Source organism: Natator depressus, chromosome 2 (assembly GCF_965152275.1).
Source record: "Natator depressus isolate rNatDep1 chromosome 2, rNatDep2.hap1, whole genome shotgun sequence".
NCBI classification, from domain to species: Eukaryota; Metazoa; Chordata; order Testudines; family Cheloniidae; genus Natator; species Natator depressus.
This window is the reverse complement of record NC_134235.1, coordinates 109,558,404-109,579,036: the sequence shown is the minus strand read 5'-3', so window position 1 is coordinate 109,579,036 and position 20,633 is coordinate 109,558,404. Positions and strand designations below refer to the sequence as shown.

Below are 20,633 nucleotides of genomic sequence, written 5' to 3'. Positions count from 1 at the left end.
AGGGGAGGAGGACAGGGTGGGGGGACTAGTAACACCCTGGGCCCATTGGTTCACCAAGGCATCAGCCCTGAGCCACGTGAGACTCACTGACACCAGTGGGAGTGGCACAGCCACGCCCTGTGCAGGGCATTTGAGGCGGAGTCAGGGGAGCTCCAGGCTCCTGGGCCCCTGATGATGTTGGCGGGTGGCCTGACTGGCTTGGGGTCCTGAGGCAGATGGGGCTGAGGGCATCTCTGGGAGGGGCAGGGTGGGGCTTTCTCTGCCATGGGGCTCCTTACAGAGGAGGATGGAACATTTAAGCCTTCTCTCTTCACTGCACCCCTCAGCAGCACCAGGAGTCATCCTCTCTCCTTCTTTCCCTGGTGCAGGGAACCCCTGTGTCCAGCTGGAGGGGGACGAGGACGAGGACATGCCCCCAGAAGAAGCTGCCATCCGGGTCATCCAGAAACATCTGCAGGGCAGAGAAGAGGTACAAAAATCCCCCCGTTGAGCTACTGCCGAGTTTGTCCTGCCCCTTGCGCCATCCCCACCCCAGAGAACCCATAACCCCCCGATGGGGGGCACTTCTCCCATGTTATCTGGGACCTCCAAGAGGGGGTGTTTGTCCCACAAAGGCCAGGGTCTCCTCCCCCCACAGACACTGTGCCAGTTACAATCCCTGCCTGTGCAGGAGGACACTGTGGTTTTGGGAAGGGGGGGCTTTTCCTGTTCTCCCCCATGGAGCTGGTTTGGGTGGGGCGGGGAGGCCCCTAGCTAACCGGCTCTCTCTCCCCCAGCCCCACTCTTAGTGGGTGCGGGACAGGGGCAAGCAGCTCCGCTTCCTGCACGCTATCCCCACTCTGTGCTTCTCTGCACAAAAGCAGGGGCAGGACACCCTGGAGCCGCACTGCTCCAGAGCGGCCCTTGTGGAGAGTACTGCGGTGAGTGAGACCCGGTGCCCGGGCCCGTGCGGGGAGGGAGCTGGACATGGGCCAGTGGGGGGAGATAGTGGGGCTGGAGAGGGCAGCAGAGGGCAGGGATTCCTGGGGCTGAGGACTGGGGAGCAGGGAAGGGGGAAATTCTGGCACTGATCCGGAACTGGCAGCGGGGGGGATGGTAGGGCCGGAGGGGTGCCTGAGGGGAGGGAGGAATGTGGGGGTTGAGCTGGAGAGGGGGAGGGAGGGGTTAGTTTGATGGGAGGGAGGAAAGGGGAGTCAAGGTGGGGGGGAGGGGTTATGCTGGCTGTGTCTGCTGCACAGTTTGGCCTCCTCGCTGGGAAGTGCCTGTGGGGCCTGAGTCTCACCTGCTGCTTTGTCCTCTTTGGGTTTCCCAGGAGTTGCTTGAAGACCTCCCCCTGGAGTCTGAGCCAAGCTCCATCCTCTCCAACTCTGTGGCTGCAGTTTGCAACCTCAGGTACCAGAACCCTTCTGCCCAGCTGCCCTTACCCTGGTGCTGTTCAGGCCCAGAGCCGGAAGTCACAGATCCTCCCCCTCCTAGGTCACCCCCAATTGTGGCCGAAGGGGTGGGAATGTTCACTCTTCCTGGCTGGGTGGTTGATTTCACTCCAGTAACTTTATAGGGGCCTTAGGGAGAGGATCACTGGGGTAGGGGGTTATATAAGAGGGGCAGCTGGGTCCAGTGGTGAGATCAGGGGAACAGGCCCTGTTCTAGCCCTGCCACTGACTGACTCTATGACTTCAGCTAGCTCACTGCACTTCTTGGTATTTTAATTTTTGCTGGCCTGTGCCTATTTCCCTGACATTTCACATCCCATGGTAGTGCCAGTGCCACTCTCGTGCTTTAAAGTCTAAGACAGGCTCCTCTCTCCTGCCAGCAAACTGAAGCCGCCTCTTGAGCTGGAATCACACCTCCTGCGGGCTGTCCTGTACAGTGTTTTTACCATGGGCACAGGGAAGGACACCGCTCACTTCCAGGTAGGTCATCATCCTACTTCTCTATCCCAGGAGCGGCCTGTGGTCCCTGCTCCCTTGGTTTGGTGGAGCTGCTGAGAATAGAGGAGGGGTGAGCAGAGCTGGGAACAGGCCTGGGCTTAACAAAATGGCAAGGAGAGCCCCTTCCCTCCAGAGGGGATCATGTTACCCTCTGTGGCTGATCCTGGCCTTCCCTCCTCATTCTCAGCTCTGCTGCCTGGACTCTGCCCGGGCCCCTAGCTCCCATCCATAGCAGTGTGGCTGTTCCATACCCTGCTGCATACCAGGCCCTCTGCAGAGAACTGCTAAGGGCCAGGACTGAAGAGTCAGGTGTCATCCTGCCATGAACTCTTGCTAAGTGTCTCTGGAGTGATAGGAATGGGAGAGGCCAGGATGTGTCTTTGGGGTCTTGCCAGGGGCCAGGGCTCCCCAGAGAACCCTCCTAACCATCCCCTGACTGGTATAGGCCCAGATCCCATGGCTGTCCGGCACTCCCTCCTCTTGCAGGCCTTGCATAAGGCCTATGCAGACAGCCTGGACATTATGCTGAGGAGCCTGCTCATGGAAACCCCCACCATGGACAAGCTGCAGCACCTCTTGGAGGTGAACACAAGAAAAGGGTCTGGGGGGAATTTCACCTTAACTCCGTGGGAGGGCTGCAAAGGAGAGAGTGGAAGAGCCATGTGTGATGGGATCCTGGGGTACAACCTGAAGCCGTGGGACCACTGTGCCCCTTTAACTCTGCAGCCTGAGCTGTCTCTGACAACGCTGTGCCAGTGACCAACAGCAAACCCCTCCAGGCGCTGTGATCACTCATCCATCAGCATGTGGATACCCACACCCAGCTATATTGCATGACGGCTTGCCAAGCCACTCATGAATTATACAGGGAGAGGCACCAGCAAATCATCCCAGCCCCCAGCCTTGCACCCCAGAAGTATACCATCGTACACTGCTCAAGACTCCCTGGGACAGCGCAAACTCATTAATTGGTTCGCCACTCCAACAAAAGGTAGTAGAGGTGCAACAGCCCTTGTTAACCTGAGCTGAGATTCTCCACGCACTTCATCCAAAATCGCACTGTTTTCAATACAATATAAAACAGATTGATTACCTACAGCAAGATAGAGATGTGAAGGGATTATAAGTAGTAGGCAGAGATCAAAGTTGGTTACATAAGAAATAAAAATAAACTCGCAATCTAAATTCTACAGACAAAGTAAGATTTGAATAAAGCAATTGTTCACCCCACTGGATGTTTCAAGCAGTTTACAGCTCTAAAAATTTTATTAAGATGATGTTTAAAAAGAAGTGAACAGTACAGAGTTTAAGCATAGGAGTTTTTGGTTATTAGGGAATAACGTACAGATTATCAAGGGGTGCGAAGTTCGGTTTAAGATCGGGTGGCGTAAGGAATACATAATCTGCAACAACCCCGATTGGGGGTAAAAGGTTAATGGGTCAAAGTACAGACATTGAGATATGAGGGTATGTTGTTCATATAATGGCTATGTTCAGGTGTGGAGAATAATGAGTGGATACGATGATGAGGATGGATTGACCCTCATGTGGTGAGATTTAATGTTCAGTGAGTTTATGGTTCCAGTTCATATGGTCCAACGGTCAGGTGTCTCAGTCCCTTTCTTGTAGTCGAAGCACGATGTCGCTCCGGCTCACGCCTCCTGGTACTGTCGGTGGCCGGTGATGTGTTTGATGTAGATGTCCCTGGACCATTGGATGGTGTCTGAGACCATGAGGTGCCCCATGAGCCATGCATAGCATGGACCGATCCCGCAGGTCTGCAGCACACACTCGTTGCAGGGGTCCCAGGTGCCCAGGGCTCTGACGATCAGGGTATCCATCTACATCTCATGGCCCTTCACTCTCAGGGTGTCAGCCAGAGGGGCGTACTTTTCCGGCTTACGAGCTCGGGCTTTGCGGAAGGCTGGGGTCCTGTTCTCAAAGGAGACCGTGACGTCAGTGAGGATGATCTTTTTCTGGGCCTCATTGGTGATGATGACATCAGGTCGCAGCTGGCTTTCGGTGCCGGGGATGGCACAGTTCACGATGACCTTCCCCAGGCGCGGTGTGATGGGTCTCACCAGGTGGTTCTGGATGGCGGTGTGGCGCAGCTGCCAGGCTCTGGAGTGGGGCTTGCAGCTGCACAGGATGTGGGGCAGAGTCTCATTGGAGTAGCCGCACTTCCTACAACGCTTTTCTCGGTTCCCGTGGCGGACGGCTCCATTGAATGGGAAACAGTTGAGCCGGGCAGGGTGGATGAACCGCCAGTCGGCGAAATGGGTGAAGCCGCCCCTGGTGAGGAAGTGGTTGCCGGCGTCCCACTTGCTGGTCAGCTTGAAGGCTTTACCCCGGTCCGGTTTACGCTTCAGGGTTTCCATGTACAGTGAGTGGATGGCTGCCTTCAGGGTCCTCTCCAGCATGCCCCTGGCACTCAGGGTGACGATGGTGTTGTTGTCGGACCTGATCTGCGGCACCAGGACTCCCAGCTCCTAGCACTCCTTACACCACTCCCAGCAGCAGCTGATGCGCTTCCCCAGGTGACGCATGGCATTGCGAGCGCGGGACCACAGTGAAGTGATGTTGCGTCCATCCCATCTGAATTCGCCATCCAGGGAACCGCTCAGGAAGGTGGTGATGTCTTGGTTGGAGGGGGCTCTGCCAATCCGCTTCTTTGTCGCATCATGGAGGGCGTTGGCTGCGATGTTCCTTACCATGGCGTCGGGACACGTCAGCAGGCAGAAAGCGTGGGTGATCACCGCAATGTCACACAAGTCGCCCATGCGGGGAACGTTGGCACCACCATGCTTGTGGGCGATGCAGACCAGCTCATTGCTGGCTCTCTGGGGAAGGAACAGCCACTTCTTCACCAGCTGTCGGATGATCTTGTCTGCCTTGTTGAGGGGTACCTTTGCCACAATGGATCCCCTTAGGATGAATGAGATGCGGGGGATCAGGAAGGTGTTCAGGGCATTTATCTTCTGCCACGGTGCCAGCAGGGAGGCGTCGATCTTGGTAGCATCCTGCAAGATCTCCTGGATGGTGTCCTCAGGTATCTGCCGGACACGGAAACCCATCAGCGTGTCAAGGTGCTGGTATGCCTGCCACTCTGCCAGGGGGATGATGGGCTCGCCCTGGATCTGGAAGCCCGTTGACTGCACCGAGTCCCTTTTGCTGCCATCGATGTGGAGAGTTGCGCATTTCTTTGCACTGAAGCGGAGCCCCATCCAGTCGGCAGCTTGACTAGTGGAGTCTAGCATACCTTGGAGGCTCTTTGGGTCATCCACGGTCAGGACCAGGTGTAGCCAGACAGCCAGCCCCCCCCCCCCCCCCCCAGACCAGCATTGCTGGAAACACACGGGAGCCAAAACACCAGGGCACTCCAGCACAGCCTTTGAAGCTGAGAGAAGCACAGGTGTGCTGCAACAATGTGCCTCTGGGAACGTATACAACAATTGGGCTCACAGCAGGCAGAGGCGCTGTGACAGACATGGCTCTTAGCCCCTACTAAAACAGCATGATGCACACACACCAACATCCTAGGTGGGAAAATATTTACCCTGATAAAAGAAGTGTCCAGTAGTCGAAACTTATTGTTTCTCCCTTGCAAGTGTGAACTACTCTTGCGAGAGCTGGCGTCACCCCGACAGACCAGCCCCAATTTAGCATAGAAAGGAGAAAGAGAATAAAGGAGTACAGAGGTATAAGTAGGGGACCTACAGCACCATGATTTTTGAGTGCTTTTCACTATCTATCTGCTGGTCAGATAAGTGACAGCCTCCCAAGGCTTCTGCAGCTAAGAGGGTCCCTAAGCCTTGTCCCTTATTCGTCTTTCCGCGGAATTGAGTGACCGATCCTGGCTTGGCACCGCTGGAATCGAGAGATGCAAGGAGGGTAAGAAGCACCCACACCTGATCTCCTATCTTTAGTGTACACATATTTTGAAATAGAGCTCTATACTTTGTTTTCTTTCTTTGGGATGGTAGCTTCAGTTTTGTAACTTGTTTGTGTGTGTAACATCTCTACACTTAAATAAGTAGGCACTAGCAATTTTGTAACCACATGATTAGAATCTAGTTTAATAAATTTTGGTAACCATTTGTGCATAAGCCTGACTTGTTTCTCTGGTTTACTGTAAAGCAGCCAACACAATTAAAGAACCTCAGCCGTTTTGGCTATAAAGCCTGGCCATTAGGTGAGAGTACTAAGAGCCTAGCGTTGAGTTGTGCCGCCTCCACGGGGCAAACTCTTGGGGCACCTGTCAGTCAATCCTGACTGCCCGCTGCGAAGGAGCTCTGAGCTCTAGCAGTTAAAGTCACGGGTGTGGAGAGGCTCTTAGTGCTGCCATTGGGGCACCTGTCAGTCAGTGTTGACTGCCCGCTGTGAAGGAGCTCTGAGCTCTAGCAGTTAAAGTCACGGGTGGTTAGGACCTTGGGGCATCCGTCAGCCTAGCCCGGGCTGCCCGCCGCGAAGGGACAGTGCGTCCTAGCGGTTAAAGTCACGGATGGTATAAACGGGCATAGCTGGCACCTCACCAAACATCCTGGCCATCGGCTAACACCAGGTCATCCGCATAAGCCAGGATGCTCACCCTCTCACCATGGAGGTTGAAGCCATCTGTGCCATTGGAGATCGCTCGCAGCAACGGCTCCATGGCGAGGTTAAAGATGATGGGGCTGAGGGGACAGCCTTGCTTAACTCCGCTCCGGATCGGGATCTCGGCGGTCTCCCCTTCGACCGAGTGAATGGTGGTGCTGCATCCCTCTTACAGCTCTCGGATCACACGAAAGAAGTTCTCTGGCATCCCAAACTCCTGGAGCGTGGCAAAGATGTGGTGGTGGGGCATGGACCCAAAGGCATTAGCCAGGTCGAGCCACGCTACCACGCACTGCCTCCGCACCCTTCTCAGCTCTACACAGGCTGAGTTTCCTCTCACCCTGGGACCAATCGCCCCGTTCAAAGTCTTTGTCTTCCCAGTGATCTGCCAGGTGTTGAGATGGGGGAGGAGAGAGGCCATGTGGTGATGTCATCGACCTTCACTTATCCTTTCTGTCCAAGTGGTAGAAAGAGCCTTGCTGTAACATGGGGGTAGGCAGCCCCCCTTGTCCACGTGCCCTCTCTGAGGAGTCTCTGAGGATTCTTCTTAATGGGCCATTGACACATGTCTGGCTGGTCCTGATGTAAATCTGTCTTGTCAGTTGCTCCTTTGTTGCCACTGAAAGGCTAGCTGTGAGCATCTCCCAACCTCACAGCATGTTTCAGTAACACACACACAACTTCAGATACAATAATAGTACATACAGTTCAACAGGATAGTAATGTCCAACAGATCATGACTTCTCAAATGCTACCGCACAAGGCATACTTTGTACCGAACATATCATCATCATATCACTGGTGAATATGGGGGTTCCAGGGTGATATTTTGAGGTACAGAATGTCGTACCATGTGTACATTGTGTCCTCTCAGCTGGGACCCAGCGGGCCAGAGCTGTTAGTGCAGTGCAATGTTGGGGCCCTTTTGCCTTTGCTGGGACAGAGGGAAGGATCCTGATGTGCCATTCATGGATTCAGAGAGGATGGGACCAGCCCCTAGACCGAACTTTGTCCCAAGCTGGAGAGACAATGACAGCTTGTGACCAGCAGGATGTGGGCAGTGTCCTGGGTGCAAGAACCCCCTTTTAAAACTCTGCAATTGGCGAGTCAAGTATTCCACCCTGACCACAATATCTCAGACCCATGGGGAGGGGGAGAGGCTCATTTGTAGAACATGTGTGCCTCCCATGATCCTCACCTGCCTGCTTCTCCCAGGGGCTGTTCTTCATAGCCCACTGGCTGGCAGATTTGTGCCTGGCCTCAAGGCCCTTGCTGTTCTGGAGCCGCTGGCGAGTGAGTCCTCATAGAGAGCCCCTCCCCTGGTCTCTTTGCTCCAAGCTCCCTTGGGGGCAGAGAGAATGGGGGCTGTAGCTCTAGTTCCTCTCCCCCAGCACCTTCTACCGAAGGAGTGGGAGGAGAGAGACTCCTGGCCCAGGGGAGATGAAGAGCTGAAGGTAGAATACTGATGGATTTCCCCTCTCCTCCTCCTCCTTCCATCAGAGCTCATCTGACTTCCCCAAGGTGGGGTATCTTGTGGCACAGCTGGGTCTCTATATCATTGACCCAGCGTATGACATCAGCCGCAAGCCAGGAAGTGGATTTACAGGCTCTACCAGCCACTGCTGCAGAAGAGGGGTAAGAAACCCAGCTGGGCAATGGGACGCTGTAGAAACAAGCCCCTCGGAGGCTAACTCCAGCGGGCCATTGGGAATCCTGTAGAACTAAGCGTTCTCCTTTTAGACCAACCCTAGCTGGGCAGAGGGATGCCAATAGAAAAAAGGTCCCTCCTTTGAGACTGACCCCAGCTGGGCAATGGTACCTGTATGGAAAACTGGTGCTCCTTGGCGATTCACTCCACTGGGCAATGGGACTCTATAGAAAGAAGCCCCCTCCTCTGAGGCTGACCCCAGTTTAAATGATGATTCTTTCTCTTCCCTGCTCCCTGAATTAGGAAGAGATGAGTGTGAAAGTGCCAAGGAAATTGGTTCTTTTATCTCACAGGACACAGCTGAGCTGCCATGGAGCTGCCAGCTGGTGAGGGGGCAGGAATGGAGCTGGTGAGACACATGGAAGGTAAGAGCCCACAGTGAGGGCAGGGGCAGGAGCGGGGCCCACAGGGGAAGGACACAAAGCTTTGCAGGATGTCACCAGCTGGGTACCTAGGGCCAGATCCTGACTTCACTGGGAGTAGGTGGTTCTCAGGATTAGACGCCGTCATTAACAGGGACCCACTCCCAGAGCCCAAAGACCGTAATAGTCACATGATTTCTGTGATGAATGGAACAAATCCCCCTCCAGATACTAAAGTGCCTGGTGGTGACACTGCTATTCCACTGGGGCATGGATACCGTGAAGGCCCCAGCCAGTGTGCACCCAGCAATGGGAACAAAAGGAATGAAGCACTGAAACCAGAATGCCAACCTCACAAATGTGTGCGTCTTTCTCTCCCACGGCTGAACATCAGAGATGCCAAAGAGCTGTGGTGTTGGGATGGGCTCCAGGACACCAAACACCTTGGCTATAGAAATGTGGCCAGAGTGGGGGAGGTAAGGACTCTCAGCTGGTGCATTGCAGCAGCTCAGATGTGGAGCTGTCTCCCCCTGCAGTGGCTGTGCCCCGATATAGGATACGCAGACCCTGCTGTGTATTTTCAGCTGACAGAGGCTGAGGATCCTGTTTCGGAGCCTTCCTAACAACCCTGGTTTGGAGTGATACATGGATCCATTTCTATGTGGCATAAAAGGAATCCCCTGGGGCATTGAGTTAATGCAGGATTGTATCTCGAGGGATCTGGCTCTGCTCACTGTCTCCCTGGCTGACACCCAAGTGTCTGAGAGGGGAGCCTCTGGGTCAGTGAGTTCGGAAGCTCACACCCAGCTATTGCCTGACCAGATCCTCGTTGAATTCCCTGCTCCCAGTGAAAGCACGGGAAGGGTGTGGGGTTTGCCCAGCACCATTGCAAGTCAGGAAGCAGAACCTGCACCTGTCCTGGGAGTTTGGTCAGGGACACTGAACTCCTCCCTAGGCCGCATTACTGCACTGTGCGTAAGACTCGTGGGAATGTCAGTGGCATGGGGAATGGGACCTGAGTGAGCTCTGAAAGCCACATCCATTAGCGGGTTAGCTCCAAGCGATATCACTGCTGGAAGCAGTAGAGGGCCCAGTGTGGTCTTTGTGAGCTACGTTCCAGAGTGCACCAGGCTGAGGTGCACAGACACATTCCCAGCATATCATGGCTCCTGAGGTGAATCCTGCTCCAGAAAGAGCTAATTAGAGGCCTCAGTGCCTGAGACCTGTTACTGAAGGTGGTTCCCTGGGCCATGGGACCCCAAAGGTCCTCAAGGGGAATTAGCTGCCTTACTGCAGCAGGACTCTTACCCTCCACGTGAGCCACTAGAGGGATCTGGAGCCTGGTTCTGGGCAATCTGCCAAGAGCTCAGGTCCTGTTGGTTTTAGGTCTTCGGCGAGATGATCTCAGAAGACCAGAGAAGATCCTTCCTGCAGGCGGTGCTGCTGGCCATCCATGACCCCTGGCTATGTGTCAGCCAGGCTGGGCTCGTTCTAGCCTTCTCCATCGTGGGGGAAGCTGGGCAGCTGATAGGGGACAAGGTAACCAGAGAAGGATTAATCTAGCTTTGGGGAGGGACCCAAGGCCTTTCACCTCTCGGCCAGGAAAAGTCACTCCCATCCCATCCCCATTCGGTGGCCGGGGAGCAAGGAGGTGAATGAGTCATTGCAGGTGCCATTCTCCATGAACAGGGTAGAGCCTGCTTTCCCCCTGCGCAGCTCAAAGCAGTTCAGACCCAGCTTTTCAGCCAGGCTATTTAATTACAGGCATCACATCAACAGGACAAGCTGCCATCGCTCATGCTAGGGGCGGGAAACTCCTCTAGTGACCTCTGCCAGCCTTTTGTGCCCTTCCGAGCCTCTGACTAATTCCTAGTCGTCTAGTGTCCATGTCATCTGAGCCACCACCCAGAGTTGCCCCGTCACTGGCAGCCTTGGAGGTCAAGGACAGAAAGGGCCATGAAGACTAACCAGGCTGGGCTGAGGTATGTAGGCTGGGGAAAGCTTGCCCTGCTGCTGGCCGGGCTTGGCCTGCGCTGGGAGAACTGGAGGATTCAGTCAGCAGAGGCTGCCCATGTGCCCCATTCACCAGAGCTACCATCCATGGCTTCACTATAAGAACCAGGCCTGGGGTCACTTGGGGAAAGGTCTCAACTTCCTCCCACCCCATTTTCCTGCTGCCAAAAGCCTCCCAGCGCCTCAGCTGGAGGGGCAGGGGGTGGCTGAGAGGATTGTGGGAGGAAATGAGCTGCTTCCCCAGCTGGGTTTCGGGGTAGAACAGCTCTCACGGGGGGACTGAGAGGAATGGGGGCAGGAGCTTCATTCTACAATGGTGGGAGTGGGGTTGGAGGTCAATAGAGAGGAGACAAGAATCCATCTGGGGGTTGGGTGGGAAAATCCATCCCTCAGACGTACAGAGGGGCTGGGTGGAAATTTTTGTGGCCTCAGGTGCTATTAATACCCCCGGTTGCCGGGGGGTGTCCAAGTTTCTGACTAATCCTTGTTCCCTTGCAGCAGGAGGATGTTACTGACAAAGTGATGGCCCAGCTCTATTCCATCAGGTGCTTGTGCCAGGTGCCCAAGGCGCTACAGGGGCTGTGCCCTGTGGGACACCCATAAAGGCCCCCCCCCGCTCTCCTCCGCCTGTCCAGCAGTTCAGACTCCCAGCTGCAGGTACTGCTTTGTCTCACTACATGAGGGAGAGGGGCTAGTGGGCGTGGAGATAGAGCCCACAGCACTGAGAGAAACCCTCTCCCTTGTGGGTGGAGTGGGGCCTTCCCCCTGCTCCCAAATCCCCTTTGTCTGGGCCCCCACCCTCCTTTTTCTTGGCCTTGCCCTCTCTGCCATGGCTCCTGCTCCCAGGCCTGATGCAGAAAGGCCCATATGTCAGGGCCTGGGCCCATGTCCCCTACTGGACTGAGTGCCCCATCTGCACCACTGTCTGACCTGGGGCTGCTGTGGCCAGGCCCTCCCCCAGAATCCTGAGCGACAGCTGGAGGTGGGGAGCTCCCTCTCAGCTACTCTAGGCTCATGCCTGCCCATGGTTGCTGTGGATTGGAGCCACTAATGAGGAGACCTACTGGGCACAAGCTGGGAGAGGGAACTACAGCTCCCAAAAAAGAGCCTGTTCTAGGTTGCAGCTAGGTCAGAGGGGAAAGGCAGGGGGCAAAGCAGTGGGGGGTGTGATCATGTTCCCCAGCACATGGTCCCCTTCTTCCACTGCTGGGCGTGGAGCTGAATTGTACTGAGGCCCTTTTCTTCTGTTCCCCCTCCCTCACGGGGGGCAGGGCAGGACCCCCCCCAACCCATTTTTCCGCTGCTATGGGCAAGGGCAATGACTCCCTTTCCCCAGGGCGAGGGCAAAAGTTCCTCTCCCTGCCCCTCAGTCCCTCTCCCATGTCTATGCAGAGGAGGAATCTGACTTCAGGGAGCCAGAGCTAGAACACTACTTCCAGGTTGGATACTGTCCCTGCCCCATACGCAGAGGCCATTTTAGGAAGCCTCAGGCTGTCCGGGGCTTGGGTCTGGCCCAGCCCAGGACAACAAGGTTGGTTTATTACAATGAGAACATCCGTAGAATCAGAGTTTATCATCAATAACCACTGCAGTCTGGGAGAGGTGGCCTGACATGGACCTCCTCCCCTTTGGTCACTGCTCAGACGTTCCCATGGCCCGTGTCACTCATGAGCTTGTGAATGTCTGAGCAATCCACCCACATGGTAGCTGAACCCCTCCCAGCCAGGAACAAAACTCCCCCAAGCACCCTGAGGCAGGAAAGGAGCCTCCCCATCTGACAGGTGGGGACTAAAACACAGAGGAAGGGCTATGACCCAGGTTATACAAACCTGGGTGTTGCTCTAGGAACTGCACTGGGTCCCAGGCCAGTGCCTTCCCCCCAGGGGCAGCTTCACTTTCTGCCCTATATTCTCCCCTCCTTCTAGGGAGTCTCTGAGTGTGAAATAAACAGGAGCTAGGGATGGAGATGTGATTCCTGGCACGTAGCCTGGGTGGGAGCTCCCCCAACCCTGGATCAGGCCAGGGACAGAGACATTTTGTCATTGTGCTGTCCTTCTTTTATTCTTAGGAAGACTCCTGAGGTGAGGATTCGTGGGGCTTAATCCTAGGTCTGCAAGACTCCAGGTGTGCAGTGCATGGGGGGTACCAAGTCATCTAGGCAACAAGGCAGATCCCTGCCCTTCTGCTGAGCCAGTCCCCACCTTGATCCTGGTTCCAGCTTCTGCGCACTGCCCTGTCCTGCTCTCCAGTTCCTGGCTATTGACGTGGCTTGACCCTCGTCTCCGGTGTCTGGCTGCTGACCCTGACATGACCTTTGGCTCTAGATCTTGACTCTGACCACCTGGCTTCGACCTCTGGCCTGCACCTGGACTCTGGCTATGATTCTGATTCTGGTTTGTCTGTGGACTCTGATCTCGGTTTTGACCCCGGATCTCGATTCCCTCACCACCCTTTGCCCAGACCCAGCCTTACGCCTAACTGTGACCTATGCTCCAACCACTAGACCTAATTATCAGCGGCAGCACCTGACATCAGGTGGTGCAAATTTTTGCAGAAAGGCAGGCCTTCCGCACGTAAGTGGCCTGTGCACAAAAGGGGACACATTACACCAGGTGTGAACAATGGCCTTGCTATCTGAGCCTGGCCCTGTGGTGCCCCTACTGCAGTGTTTTGATGAGGATGACTGAAAGTTCAGGGGTTTCCTAGTTAGCCTCCGCTGCTGGACCTACTCCATTATTCTTGGGTCTGACACCCCACATTCCTGATAAATACTAGGATTATCACAGAAGATTAAGGTTGGAGGAGACCTCAGGAGCTTATCTAGTCCAACCCCCTGCTCAAATATGAATATTTTCAAAAGAAATGCGGACATATTGCTTCTGTGTCGAGACTATGAATGCTCTATTGATCACCAACCTTGGCCGAAAGTTGCCTTTGGCCGTATTTACCCAATGTCCAAACCAGAACTGGTGGCTCTCCCTGCGTATAGTCAAGAAAAACATCCAAAGAGTTTATTTGCTACTCAGCATGTCCCATAGGGGCCCCAGCTCTCTTTGGAAAGGAGAAAGGCGGGAATCTGAACTTCTGTGTGGACTACCAGGCCCTGAACAAAGTGACAGCTTGGAATCCCTGCTTTTAATCCCAGAATAATTGGATCACATGAAATCTGATGGATATTCATCAAACTAGACCTCCAGGGAATCTAATACTCATTTGGGCGGGGGACAGATTTGAGCAGAAAGACAGATTTCCAAACATATTCCGGACATTAAAATATCTGGTAATGCCATTTGGACTGACTAATGGCTCTGTGACCTTGCAACACTTCATCAGTGATGTATTTGGGGACATTCTGGATCAATACATTGTCATCTGTTTAGGTGACATACTTCTCCTATTGGAGAACCCAGAGCAGCATGCGCACCAACCACATCAAAACCTGGAGAGGTTGTGGCAGCATGGTCTATATGCAAAATTGAAAAAGAATGCCTTCGGACAACTCTCCACATAGTTTTTGGGGTACATCCTCTCCCCAGAAGGCGTTAAGATGGATCCAAATAAAATGGAAGCCATTCACAACTGGGAGGTAGCTCGGAGTGCTCAAGAAGTGAAGCGCTTCCTCGTCTTTGCCAGTTTCTATCACTGCTTCAGTCCAGGGTTCACAGAGCGAATAAACTGCATGATAGCTCTCCTCCACAAAATCGCCAAATTTGTTTGGTTACCCCAGACCCAAGAAGCCCTCAAACTGCTTAAAATGCCTTCACTGCTGCACTTATTCTGGCATGATCCAACTGGAGCATTCATCATGGAAGTTGACACATCTAATACGGCCATCGGGACAGTGTTTTTTCAAGCATGGCCCCAAGCACCTATGGCACCCCCATGCATAACACTCATGGAGGCTTACCCCCCTCCCCCAGACCAAAACTATGAAATCAGTGATAATCAGTTGCTTCTGATTAAATCCTCATTTAAAGATTGTTGTCAGCTGAAGGGGGCTTGATACCCAGCAGAAGTTTTTACTGATCATAAACATCCAGTATCTGCATAAGGCCAAAGCACTGAATTCGGGACAATTCAGCTAGACCTTATTCTTCTCCTGCTTCAATTTCAAGATTACTTAACTTATTGACCGGGAACCAAGAATGGGCAGGCCGACACCCTGTCCCATAATAGAGAATATAACCAAGAAGGAGAGAAAGCTAGCTCCCTAAGCCCTGCAACGTGCTTAATGCTATCATACTTCAAGGGCTAATCATGCTAATTTGATCAGCCTCGCAAGATGACTCATTGGCCAAGGAATGGGGGACCCCTCGGAGCAATGGAGCCAAGAATGAGAAACAACATTCCATGTAGGACACAATAACATTAACTGAGGGCCGTATATGTGTTCTGACAGAATGTCCCCATTTAAAGGTACTACATCTGAATAAGGAGAACTCCCCTGCAGGGCACTTTGGATGCCTCAATACCTACTGCCTAACCGCCTGCTTCGTTTGGTGCTGCTGGATGTGGGCTGAAATTCAGACTTATGTTGAGTCACGTGACTTTTGCGCTTGCACCAAGGCACCACACACCAGACTTCTTGGCACTCTTATGTCTCTGGAGACCCATTGCCATGGATTTCATTGTAGAACTCCCTGAATCAAATGGCCATATGGTAAAACTGACTTTCATAGATCAACTGAGCAAGATGGCACATTTCATCCCCAGTCACCACATATGTTGGTCTGAGAGGACAGATCAGCTCCTAGAAACAAATGTCGTCTCCCTGCATAGGCTTCCTAACCACATCACTTCTCATAAAGGGCCCCACTTCATTTCTTGTTTCTGGCGCTAAACTATCTGGCTACTAAACATCCACACCGATGCCTCCTGGTCATACTACCCACAGATGAATGGCAAGATGGCAAGCAATATTGCTCCAGTACTGGAGCAATATTTATGTTGTTTTTCTTAATTACAACCAAGAGAACTGCTTCCCCACCCTCCTACGCTACTCAGAATTTGCAAACCACAAACCCAATGGTACTTTTTTTTTTTTGCTATCTATAGATTTCCCCCCAATTTCATCCCACACTACCAACGGACTCTCCGAATTCAGCAGCTAGCCACCTGGTTCAATGAATCCACCACATTCAAGAAGAACTAGGGGGCACCTCAAGGACACAGGGAAGGACTACCAATAGTATGCAAACTGCCAATGACAGGAGGGGCCAGTCTTTTCAGTATGGAAACTATTTGCTGAAGGGAGATATAGAGTCCTTGCAACTTACTGTATCCCTAAGCCATGTCCGTGGCAGCAGTTCCTGCCCTGTTCCTTGACCTTCTGATCCCATCCTCCTCCCCTGGCTGAAGGGAGCAAACTCTGGGTCCCTTCCCTCCCCCTGGCACAATCCACCCCCAGATTGTCTTAGTCGCTTGCTGACAATGGGATTGTCCTCTCCTCACCCCTTGGAGAGGGGGTGAAAACTATTATCTTGGAGAAAACTATTATCCTCATTTTCCTGGCTCTATCAGCTGCTGCTGCAGAAGAGGGGTAACAAACCCAGCTGGGGAATGTGACCTACCGAAACGAGCCCCTCTGAGACTAGCTCCAGCAAGCCATTGGGACCCCAGTATAACCAAGGGCTCCCCTTTCAGACCACCACAGATAAGCAGTGTGACCCTGATAGAACCAAGGGTCTGCTCTGAGACTGACTTCAGCTGGGCTATGGGACCCCTATAGCAGTGGTTCCCCACCTTTCCTCTGACACAGCACACCTCGAGCGCCTGAGGCTCCTCTCCACCCCTGGCTGGCAGCTGCAGGAGGGAAGGGGAGAGGCAGGGGAGCCGACCCATTGCTCACATTGTGGGCAGGAGGGAAGAGAAGGAGATTGACCCCAGCTGGTCAATGGGACCTCTATGGAAAAGTGGCCCTCCTTTGAGACTCACTCTGCAGGACTATAAGACTCTATAGAAAGAAGACTCCTCCTCTGAGACAGACCGCAGCTTAGATAATTCTTCTTTCTCTTCCCCACTCCCTGAGTTAGGAAGAGATGAGTGTGGAAGTGCCAAGGAAATTGGCTCTTTTATCTGACAGCCCAGCTCTGTCCCCCACCCCAGGGAAATCAGCCCATCCATGGGGCTGCCAGCTGGTGAGGAGGCAGGAATGGAGCTATTGAGACACATGGAGGAAAAAAGCCCACAGTGAGGGCAGAGGCAGGAGCGGGGACCACAGAGGAAGGACACAAAGCTTTGCAGGATGTCACCAGCTGGGTACCTAGGACGAGATCCCGACTTCAGTGGGAATGGGGGGTTCTTAGGATTCGACGCCGTCATTAACAGGGACCCACTCCCGGAGCACAAAGACCATAACCGTCACATGATTTCTCTGATGAATGGAACAATGCCCCTCCAGATACTAAATTGCCCGGTGGTGACCCTGTGATTCCACTGGGACATGAATACCACGAGGGCCCCAGCCAGTGTGCACCCAGCAATGGGAACAGACGGAAACAGGTACTGAAACCAGAATGAAAACTCTCACAAATGTGTGCATAGGTGTCGACTCTGTGTGTGCTCCGGGGCTGGAGCATCCACAGGGAAAAATGGTGGCTGCTGAGCACCAATTAGCAGCCCCCATCAGCCCCCCTCCCTCACCGTGCCTCCCACCTGCTGTGATCAGCTGTTGTGCAGGAGGCTCTGGGGAAAGGGGGAGGAGCGAGGATGCGGTGCACTCAAGGGAGGGGGTGGAATGTGGCGGAAAGAGGCAGGGCGGGGTGGGGACTTGGGGGAAGGGGTGGAGTGGGGGCGGGGCCTGGGGCGGAGCTGGGGGTCTAGCATCCCCCAGCACATTGGAAAGTCGGCGCCTGTGAATGTGTGTCTCTTTCTCTCCCAGGCCTGAACATCAGAGATGCCAAAGAGCTGTGGTGTTGGGCTTCAGGACACCAAGCACTTTGGCTATAGGAATATGGCCAGAGTGGGGCAGGTAAGGACTCTCAACTGGTGCATTGCAGCAGCTCAGGTGTGGAGCTGTCTCCCCCTGCAGAGGCTGTGCCCGGATACAGGACAAGACCCTGCTGCATATTTCCAACTGACAGAGTTCAGCTGGGAGAGGGTGAGGATCCTGGTTTGGGGTGATACATGGATCCATTGCTACATGGCATAGAGTTAATGCAGGATTGTATCTCGAGGGATTTAGCTCCGCTCACTGTCTCCCTGGCTGACACCCAAGTGTCTGAGAGGGGAGCCACTGTGTGTGTCTCTGAGTTGGAAAGGACACGTCCAGCAATTGCTTGGCAAGATCCTTGTTGGATTCCCTGCTCCCTGTGGAAGCATGGGAAGGGTGTGGGGTTTGCCCAGCACCACTGCGAGTCGGGAAGGAGAACCTGCCCCTGCCCTGGGAGTTTGGTCAGGGACACTGAGCTCCTACACTGGGCTACATCACTGGGCTACATTGCTGGACTGTGCGTAAGGCTCATGGGAATGTCAGTGGCATGGAGAGTGGGACCTGAGCGAGCTCAGAAAGCCCCATCCCTCTAGCTTGTGAGCTTCAGGAGATATCGCTGCTGGAAGCGGTAGAGGGTCGGGTGTGGACTTTGTGAGCTACATTCCAGAGCGTGAGGCTGAGGTGCACAGACACATTCCCAGCATGTCATGGCTCCTGATATGAATTCTCTAAAAAGAGCTATTAGAGGCCTCAGTGCCTGCGACCTCTTGTTGAAGGGGGTATCCTGAGCCATGGGACCCCAAACGTCCTCAAGGGGAATTAGCTGCCTTGGCTGCAGCAGGACACTTACCCTCCACATGAGCCATTAGAGGGATTTGGCCAAAACCAGGCTCCAAGGGCTCAGGTGCTGTTGGTTTCAGGTCTTTGGAGAGATCTTCTCAGAAGGCCAGAGAAGATCCTTCCTGCAGGCGGTGCTGCTGGCCATCCATGACCCCCAGCTACGTGTCAGCCAGGCTGGGCTGGTCCTAGCCTTCTCCATCGTGGGGGAAGCTGGGCAGCTGATAGGGGATGAGGTAACCAGAGAAGGATTAATCTAGCTTTGGGGAAGGACCCAGGGCCTTTCACCTTTCGGCCAGGAAAAGTCACTCCCGTCCCATCCCCATTTGCTGGCCGGGGAGTAAGGAGGTGAATGGGTCATTGCAGGTGCCATTCTTAGAGATGAATTCAACTCCATGCACAGAGTAGAGCCAGCATGTTCTCTATGTATATAAATCTCCCCACTGTATTTTCCACTGAATGCATCCGATGAAGTGAGCTATAGCTCATGAAAGCTTATGCTCAAATAAATTTGTTAGTCTCTAAGGTGCCACAAGTACTCCTTTTCTTTTTGTGAATACAGATTAACACAGCTGCTACTCTGAAACTTGTCCTCTGAGCAGCTCAAAGCAGTTCAGACCAAGCTTTTCAGCCAGGCTACTTAATTACAGGCATCACATCAACAGGACAGGCTGCCATCGCTCGTGCTAGGGGCGGGAAACTCCTCTAGTGACCTCTGCCAGCCCTTTGTACTCCGCAGGGCCTCAGACCAGTTCCTAGTCGTCTAGTGTCCATGTCATCTGAGCCACCACCCAGAGTTGCCCCGTCACTGGCAGCCTTGGAGGCCAAGGACGGAAAGGGCCACGAAGACTAACTAGGCTGGGTTGAGGCACATGCGGCTGGGGAAAGCTCGCCCTACTCCTGGCCTGGCTGGGCTTGCTCTGGGAGAACTGGAGGATTCAGTCAGCAGAGGCTACCCATGTGCCACATTCACCAGAGCTACCATCCCCGGCTTCACCATAAGATCTGGGGGGTGACTGGGGAACAGTCAACTTCCTTCCACTCCATTTCCCTGCTGCCAAAAGCCTCCCAACACCTCAGCTGGAGGGGCAGGGAGTGGCTGAGAGGATTGTGGGAAGCTGAGCTGCTTCCCCAGCTGGGTTTGGGGGTAGAACAGCTCTCACGGGGGGACTGAGAGGAATGGGGGCAGGAGCTTCAATGGTGGGAGTGGGGTTGAACATTACTAGAGAGGAGACAAGAGTCCATCTGGGGAAATGGGTGTGGGAATCCATCTCTCAGACGTCAGGCTGGGTGGAACTTTTTCTGGCTCCAGGTGCTATTAATACCTCTCGTTGCTGAAGGGGTGTCTAGGTCTCTGACTAATCCTTTTTCCCTTGCAGCAGGAGGATGTTGCTGACAAAGTGATGGCCCAGCTCTATTCCATCAGGTGCTTGTGCCAAGTGCCCAAGGTGCTACAGGGGCTGTGCCCCATGGGACACCCATAAAGGCCCCCCCCCGCCTGTCGAACAGCTCAGACTCCCTGCTGCAGGTACTGCTCTGTCTCACTGTACATGGGTGGGAGAGGGGCTAGTGGGAGTGGAGATAGAACCCACAGCACTGAGAGAAACCCTCTCCATTGTGGGTGGAGTGGGGCCTTCCTTCTACTCCTGAATCCCCTTTGTCTGGGCCATAGGTTCTCTCCACCCTCCTTTTTCTTGGCCTTGCCCTCTGCCATGGCTCCTGCTCCCATCCGTAGAACCAGGATTTATCATCAAGAACCACTGCAATCTGGGATTAGTGGCCTGACGTAGAGCCCCTCCCCTGTGGTCACTACTCAGACATTCCCATGGCCTCTGTCACCCATGAGCTTGTGAATGTCTGATCCACCCCCCCCCGGGGCCTAATCCACCCAGATTGTATCTGAACTCCTCCCAGCCACAAATTAAACTCCCCCCAAGCACCCTGGGGCAGGAAAGGAGCCTCCCTATCTGACAGGGGAACTAAGACACAGAAAGGACTGTGACCCAGGTCACACAAACCTGGGTGTAAATCTGGGAACTGCACTGGGTCCCAGGCTAGTGCCTTCCCTCCAGGGACATCTTCTCTTTCTGCCCTTTAATCTCCCCTCCTTCTAGGGGGTCTCTGAGTGTGAAATGAACAGGAGCTAGGGATGGAGATGATGTCCTGGCATGTAGCCTGGATGGGAGCTCCCCCAGCCCTGGATCCCAGCCCGGGGACAGAGACATTTTGTCATCATGCTGTCCTTCTTTTATTCCTAG

General features: G+C 53.9%; 1 long non-coding RNA gene across 1 annotated transcript; it reads left to right on the top strand.

The window, feature by feature from the left end:
- Positions 1–1,867: 1,867 nt before the first annotated feature.
- On the top strand, positions 1,868–10,013 carry LOC141981503 (uncharacterized). Its single transcript, XR_012637803.1, has 3 exons — positions 1,868–1,913; positions 8,526–8,597; positions 9,981–10,013. It is a non-coding gene; the product is annotated as an uncharacterized LOC141981503 (long non-coding RNA).
- Positions 10,014–20,633: the final 10,620 nt, after the last annotated feature.